The sequence below is a fragment of the Crinia signifera genome, chromosome 5, assembly GCF_055691185.1.
Source record: "Crinia signifera chromosome 5, ASM5569118v1, whole genome shotgun sequence".
NCBI lineage: Eukaryota > Metazoa > Chordata > Amphibia > Anura > Myobatrachidae > Crinia > Crinia signifera.
In genome coordinates, this window is record NC_139221.1 from 262303976 (window position 1) to 262311272 (window position 7297).

General features: G+C 41.4%; 1 pseudogene; it reads right to left on the reverse strand.

Moving 5' to 3' along the window:
* Positions 1 to 1244: 1244 nt before the first annotated feature.
* LOC146079696 (protein ZAR1-like 1.S pseudogene) lies at positions 1245 to 2103 on the reverse strand (annotated as a pseudogene).
* Between the last annotated feature and the right edge of the window lie 5194 nt (positions 2104 to 7297).

Consider the following 7297-nt stretch of genomic DNA (forward strand, 5'->3'; position numbering starts at 1 on the left):
AGAAGATGCTGCACCGTCGCCACTGCTGGTAAGTAATAGTAATTGGGGGGAGGCGGGGAGCCGGCACGCGAGGGGGGGGCACTGGCCTCGGGACACTTGCAGGGATGCCTCGGGTTGGTCGTCCAGGACCAATTCAAATTATTTATGATCATTTTTTTCTGGACAAAACCAGTGCTGGTGGCTGCCAATCATAAAATATGTACAATCAGAACCAAATCCTGCCCTTTACCACATAACTGAACCTAAGAACCACATATAAACACAATCTAATTAATTTGATGTATATTTTTGGGGGCCATGGGGTGCCTTGGAAAAATTCTGATACTGTAGGGCGCCGTGATTAGAAAAAGATTGGGAATCCCTGCCTTAGGTTGTTACCTAGTTTTAAAGGTTAATATAAATAATAACGTCTTGCTTGTATCTCTGGGCCTGAATCAGCATCTGCTAATAAATGCATATTCTATCGATGCTAGCATAGTACTGTATACTGCGCATGTGCAAGGGACAATGGGCATTATTCAGATCAGATCGTAAGACAAATTTGTTCTCAAAGTGGGCAAAACCATGTGCACTGCAGGTGGGGCAAATGTAATATGTGCAGATATTTAACTGTGCAGTTAAATGTTTAACATGGGCATCTATGATGGGAACCGCCTATAGACACCCAGGTTAAAATTAAACAGGGGCTTCTATGGAGAAGCGAATAGCCAATCAGCCACATCAATAAAGACATAATATTGTACTGTATGTTGAACTAACCGTTTACCAGTGCAAGGGGTTGATAGAAATATATAAATGTTCTTTGCTGATAATTTTAGTTTAAAATAAAAATTCTACAAAAAGTGGAATTTTTAAAACATTGTGAACATTCCTCATGCAAATGTAATTAAATCTGCACATGGTACTTGGCCTTGTTTTTTTTTTTTAAGACTGCATTGCTATTGGTCACATATAAGGTATGACATGATCTATATACACAGACTGAGCAACACATCCGTTCCAGCGAAACGCTCCTGGTTAGCCGTCGCAAGTCGTGTCTGAGCTTTTATTGAACAGTGAATTATCCACATATCCAGGTACTAACAAAAATCCTTGTATATAACAAACCACTCACTTTACACAAAAGGAAAAGAAAACATACAGATATCCAAGTGCAAACATCAAAGAGATTTTTAATATCAAAATAAATAGGATCACCACGAACTGTGGCATGACACGAGTCCTCCGCGTGCGGCACTGCCATTCAGACAATTTACTAAAAGCTGTAAGTCTTGTCGCAAGACAGTTGCTTCCCCTTGCAGCGACCGCACAGTTCCTGCAGGTGAGGTCTCTTGAGGTCGAGGTGTTTCCTGTCCGGGCAGGAGCACCAGGCTCTCATGCAGATCTTGCCCTCAATGGGCTCCACGTAGTACGAGTATCCCTTCTGACATTTGTGGCAGAACTGTTTGAAGTAAACCTTGTTTGTCCCAGAAACACACCACACGCAGAGACTTTCCCACCGCACCTGGCAGCTCCGGCAGTGGAAGAAGCCGTATTTCTGTTCCAGGAACTGGAATGTGGGTTTCCTACTGGTCCCAGCCTCAGTCTCCCACCTTCCTCCATATCATCCAGCTGCGTCCCCACATCCTTGTTCACCCCTCGCTGGATGGGCGGCAGTGTGAACAGCCTCCTGCCTAACAATCGGTAATACACAGCAATTGTCCGGGGAAACCTCACCGGTGCCACAAGGCTAAGCCCCGCATGCTGCCCGGGAATGGGGCCACACAGAAAGGGCCCTCCCTTGCAGTTCTTCAGGGTACGTGGTCCCAGTGAGCACTGGACGGACACATCCACTCTGGGGTTCACCTGTAGGCCCACTTCCTTGGTGTGGAAGCAATTCAGACCCAATTCTGGGCCTAGTTGGCTCAACAAAGCCCTCAGCTGGGCCCACTTATAGTTATCCAGACGGTCAAAGGGGAAGGGCTGTTTCATGGGCCCATAGGAGCCTTTGTACGGGGGCTTCCAGTATGGCTGCCTGGGCTTGTAGAATGGGGGCTGCTGCCGGTATGAGGGTCCATAGTTAGGATACACAGGATACTGCTGATGATACATAACTCTGGCCATACTGACTAATTGGTGTCCCAGCTGTTACAAATATTATTATATTTTTATGATTACTTGAGCCAAGCTGCTGGGAATACAGGGTAGGTGCAGCCAAATTCAGTGATGGTTTATCCATTCTCACTGGGTCCACTGCTTCCAATTTGCCAACACATACAACCTTTCTTCTAGTGACCCAATTATAAGTTTGTCTTATGGGATAAAATCCAAATACTGAGGAATGCCAGCTCTGCTCACCTCCTTTAGTTTCTCCTTGCTTTGAATTTCATTCCACCAGAAATTGACCTGTTTAAAAACCTACCTTCCTTGAAGATACTTGTATCTTCTGGGTATGGACTGCACTTTGCTGAGTTTTGTGTTATCTGCTTACAGTTTTTTTTTTAGATCCAATTATAGACCTAGAGAACATACACATGAGGGCCCTCCAATTGAGAATAATTGAGTAGTGACATCTCTTCCAACTTTAATCTTGGAGCTAGACCGAAAACCATTGAGAGTAGGTCGAGAACAACATAAACTAGCAATTTTTAGATCAATGCCAAGACCGCAACTACCGACGGGTGAGAGAGCTATCAATAGGGACTCCAAAAAGAAGGAGGTACTCAAGTACCAAGGGAGAAGGGGGGGCAGACCTAAATTTAAAGAAAAAATGTGGCACATCTAATGAATTCCAACCATAACAAATCCATTTTTAATTTGTCTTCTAAAATTCTTACCCCCGAGCAAGATCGTAACTACCATAGGTGCAGAGGGTGCAGCTGCTATGTGGCCCATCTCTGAGGGTGGCCCACTTTGCCTGTCAATGTATCATGTGCTATATATACACTTTTCAACATTAGGTGATAAATAGGGGCCCTTACAAACTTTTGCTATGGGGCCCACATGTATTTAATTATGCCACTGCCCCCGAGGAGTCACAGCTGTTAAGCAAAGGGCTTAAATTTACTTCCACCAGCTAATGTATTTCATTTATATGTTGAACTTAACAGATTTACTAGGACCCAGAAATACTTTGCTAAAAAAACATCTAGAGAAATTAGAAAAAAAAAGATATTTCAATTGTTCTAGATTCCTATGATGATGAACCTTTGTCAATTCTAACTGATCTCCTTGAGGAGAATCGCCAAACGTGTCAACAAAAATTTTAATATTAATAAATCAGATACTAGGCTAAAGTCAGACTTCTGAGTAAGTAAAAAAAGACATGTTCGCCCAGCTCACTGAATAGTTTTGGTAACCAATCTTGAACACTGCGTGATAATATAATTCAGAGATATTGGTTACATAAACCTGCGCAGGTGTATGATATGCCCCCAAGCCACGTCAAGGCTTCTCTGTATATTGGGGGTCCCTAGTGCTATATCTAGGTGCAGGGTGTGGCACCCCAAAAACTATCATAAGCTAGAAAGCCCAGTGCGATACTATAGTGTTAATAAATATTAGTGATAGGTAGCCGATGGACAAAACCATGTGCACTGCAGGGGTGGCAGATGTAAACATGTGCAGAGAGAATTAGATTTGGGTGAGTTATTTTGTTTCTGTGCAGGGAACATACTGACTGCTTTATTTTTACACTGCAATATAGATCTCACTTTGAAGTAAATCCCCACCAAATCTAACTCTTTCTGCACAAGTAACATCTACCCCACCTGCAGTGCTCATGGTTTTGTCCATCTAAGAAGGAATTTGCCAGAAGGAGTGAACCAGAATAACGCCCATAGACGGCTGGACCATAATCTAGGATCCAGGGTATCACGGGTACAGATCTATATTGGAAAATCAGTACCGGCCATTAACGGCTCATTATAAAGATGAAAAATACAGGTGAGTAGAGGGAAATATATCAAAATGTATTCATGACAAATTACACATTCTCCCTTAATAGTTTTGCAGTTGAGTGGAGGCAAATTCTTCAGCATATTGCTGTGTGTGTGTGTGTGTTTTGTCCACATTGTGTGCATGTTTCATCTAAACTTGAGCAGAAGTGTGCAACATAAGAGGGTTGTAGCACATTGTAGCACATTGTAGCACATGGGGCTTTACTCTAGTACACTCTTTCTGCCAAAATCCTTCTTAGATGGACAAAACGATGTGCACTGCAGGTGGGGCAGATGTTACTTGTGCAGAGAGAATTAGATTTGGGTGCGGTTTTACTACAAAGTGAGATCTATATTGCAGTGTAAAAATAAAGCAGCCAGTATTTACCATGCACAGAAACAAAATAACTCACCCAAATCTAATTCTCTCTGCACATTTTACATCTGCCCCCTGCAGTGCACATGGTTTTGTCCATCTAAGAAGGATTTTGCCAGAAAGAGTGAACTAGAATAAGGGCCATTGTAGCATTGTGCTACAATGTAGCACATTGTAGCACAATGTTTTGCTACAATAAATATCAACATTAAATAGAAAATAATTCCAATTTGTCAATCATAATACTGCTTTATATACAAATTTTGTTGATATGTAATACGGTTTGGAAATGTTAGCTATGTTTGTACTTAATTTAAATGTATAAAAATGCAAAAAAATAAATAAAAGCTAAATAGATGATTTAAAAGATACATCTGAAGTTTTTATGTTATTTTTATTTGTACAATAATTATATAATGTTGAAATTGGACACTAATGTAATGTGACATTTAATATGCTGTTTTAATAAGAAATTGTTAATGCACAATTAAAAAAAAATTAAATATTTAAAAGGGCCCAATGCACAGTGCGTAGAATGTTAATATTTACATTATAATATACACCTACGTATACATTTTTTATTATAAAATTATTATATTGAAAAATGTGAAAATGATGTTGGTTTTCTTTATTTTCAGTTTGTGTCAGCAATGGCCAAAATCACTCTCTACAAAAATACAAATTACCTGCAAAAGTTAGCATGGACACTCGTTTATAGTTGAAAATAACAATGTTTACTAACATAGCAGACTGCGTCAAATACACAGAATGACACTTGTTCCTGCATAAAAGTTAAAAAAAAAAACGAACTAATTAGCTTAATATTGTGGAGACACCAACAATATTCTCTATTTAAATTTTTGAGCAACAAATGAAATATTGTATTTGCCTCTAATTTTTTCTTTAAAGAAATGCAACTATTTTTTAGTAGGCACATTAGGCTCTTAGTAATTAAGCAATTCAAACCTATTTTTTTTTAAATGTAACAGTTGTTAGGTATTTTAAGATATTGCTAGTTGCTTAATAATATCAACATTATCTGTATTATTGTCAATGTAAATGAAAGGCATATAATGTACATTTTGCTTTAATATTATAAACAGCATATTCCTTTATCTAGAATGGAAGTCTAGTGTGAAGCAGAATATATTCGGTTTGCATACACACTACTTGCATTGTTTTAATCTGTTCTCAAATCCTCTCACAATGAGAGTTGCTAAAAAATCTGAGTTTGCTAAAATGAGAGTTTGCTAAAATGAATTGCATTTATTTTCTCACCTCTAATTTTCAAATTTAATTTTCATATTTCATGTATTTCTCATAGTAATTTTTCAACGCTAATTCCATTAAAGAACATGAATAAAAAAATACATTTTCAGAATTTTTACTGAATGCTGACTAAAAATTAAAGCCAAATACTTTATATGTTTAAGATATACGCAGCAGTATAGGAGTGAGTGGTACCATGGAACACGGGTACAGCCACAGGTGCACGATTTGTGACAATCCTACTTTTCTCTGGACATTGTGTTGCCTGTTTTCTTGTTCCCGTATTGCTGCTGCAACACCTGTTATTGCTAGTAGATGCCAGCACTAGATGCTAGTAGATGCTAGCACATTGGGGCTGCTGAGATGCCGAGGAGTTGGAGGTCAGGGAACCGGACAAGACCCCGTAGCGCCGGACCGGACATCAAACTCTGCATTCCAGAGCTTGTAGTGTCCGGTCCGGCCCTCCGGGGTCTTGTCCCGTCCGAGGGGATGCCTGTGATAGCTATCACCAGGGACATGGGGAAAGGGAGATTAAAGTCTCCCCGTGTTGTCTGGACCGTTCTGGATTTTGCTACATGCCCGGACCATGCAGGGAGGCTCTTTTCTCTCCCTCCTCCATTCCCTGGGGACAAGTGTCACAGGCAGCTATCCCCCCATACAGGCACCCCCTGAGATCGGACACTACAAGCTCCGAAATGGCAGAAATTGATGAATGGAGCCTGTTCGTTTCAACGCTATGGGGTTCTGTCTCGTTCTAGTTTTTACTCATACCCGGAAGTCAGTGGGCAGCTGCTGCTAATGGTGAAGTCTGGAGACTTATCTTTGTAGAGCAGTTGCGGAAAAGGGGCCCCTGTAACAGGGGGGCTGGGGTTACTAACCCCCTGTCTCCACCCCTTAATCTGACACTGTCTCTGTGCACCACTTCTTCCCATTGGCATTTGCAATTGCATGCACCAGCCGATCTCACCCCAAACCATGGATCCTCATGGAATAAAGCAATGCCTCTAAATCCCCCATGGACCCGGATACCAACATCTGCAATCACTATGCAGAGCACCCCCTTTCCCCACCTGTGCACTATCCACTGCCCCTGGATCCACAATTTCCATGCACCCCCCCCCTTCCATAACCGGGCAGGTCTGGCCTGGTTCGTAAACATTGGTGCTGGGGAATCTCCCATCTGTAGTGATAGAAATCCAGGCTCCACCACTGCCCCGTCAGTAGGGTGACCAACTCATCCCTTTAATCCGGGACACATATTAATTACACAGGTTCTGTGGCTGGCTTTCACCTGGTTTTAAACTGCCACACCTCAAGACTCCATTTCACCTGGTTTTAAACTGCCACAGAACCTGTGTAATTAATATGTGTCCCGGATTAAAGGGATGAGTTGGTCACCTACCCGTCAGCTTTCTCCATGCTCCCCTTTATATTTTGTAGATAGGTACTGTATACACTATATCTAATGGTTGTGTCTTTTATGTATTTCATTGCAGGCCAGACCTGAAGTTATTCCTGTGGGGGATATTGTAGAAGCTGGAAGAATTGCAGTATGAAAAAATAGTGATAAATATTCAGACAATGCTGCTGTAAACAGGCTGTGGTCAGGGTAAACGGCGACAAGAAGACACAATCCCAAATATTCGAAGACATCCAGAATAAACAGACTGGAGGCAGAGTAGTGTGCGGTGGGACTGCAGATAAACTATCACAGGCGGGAGGAAATGGGCTGACA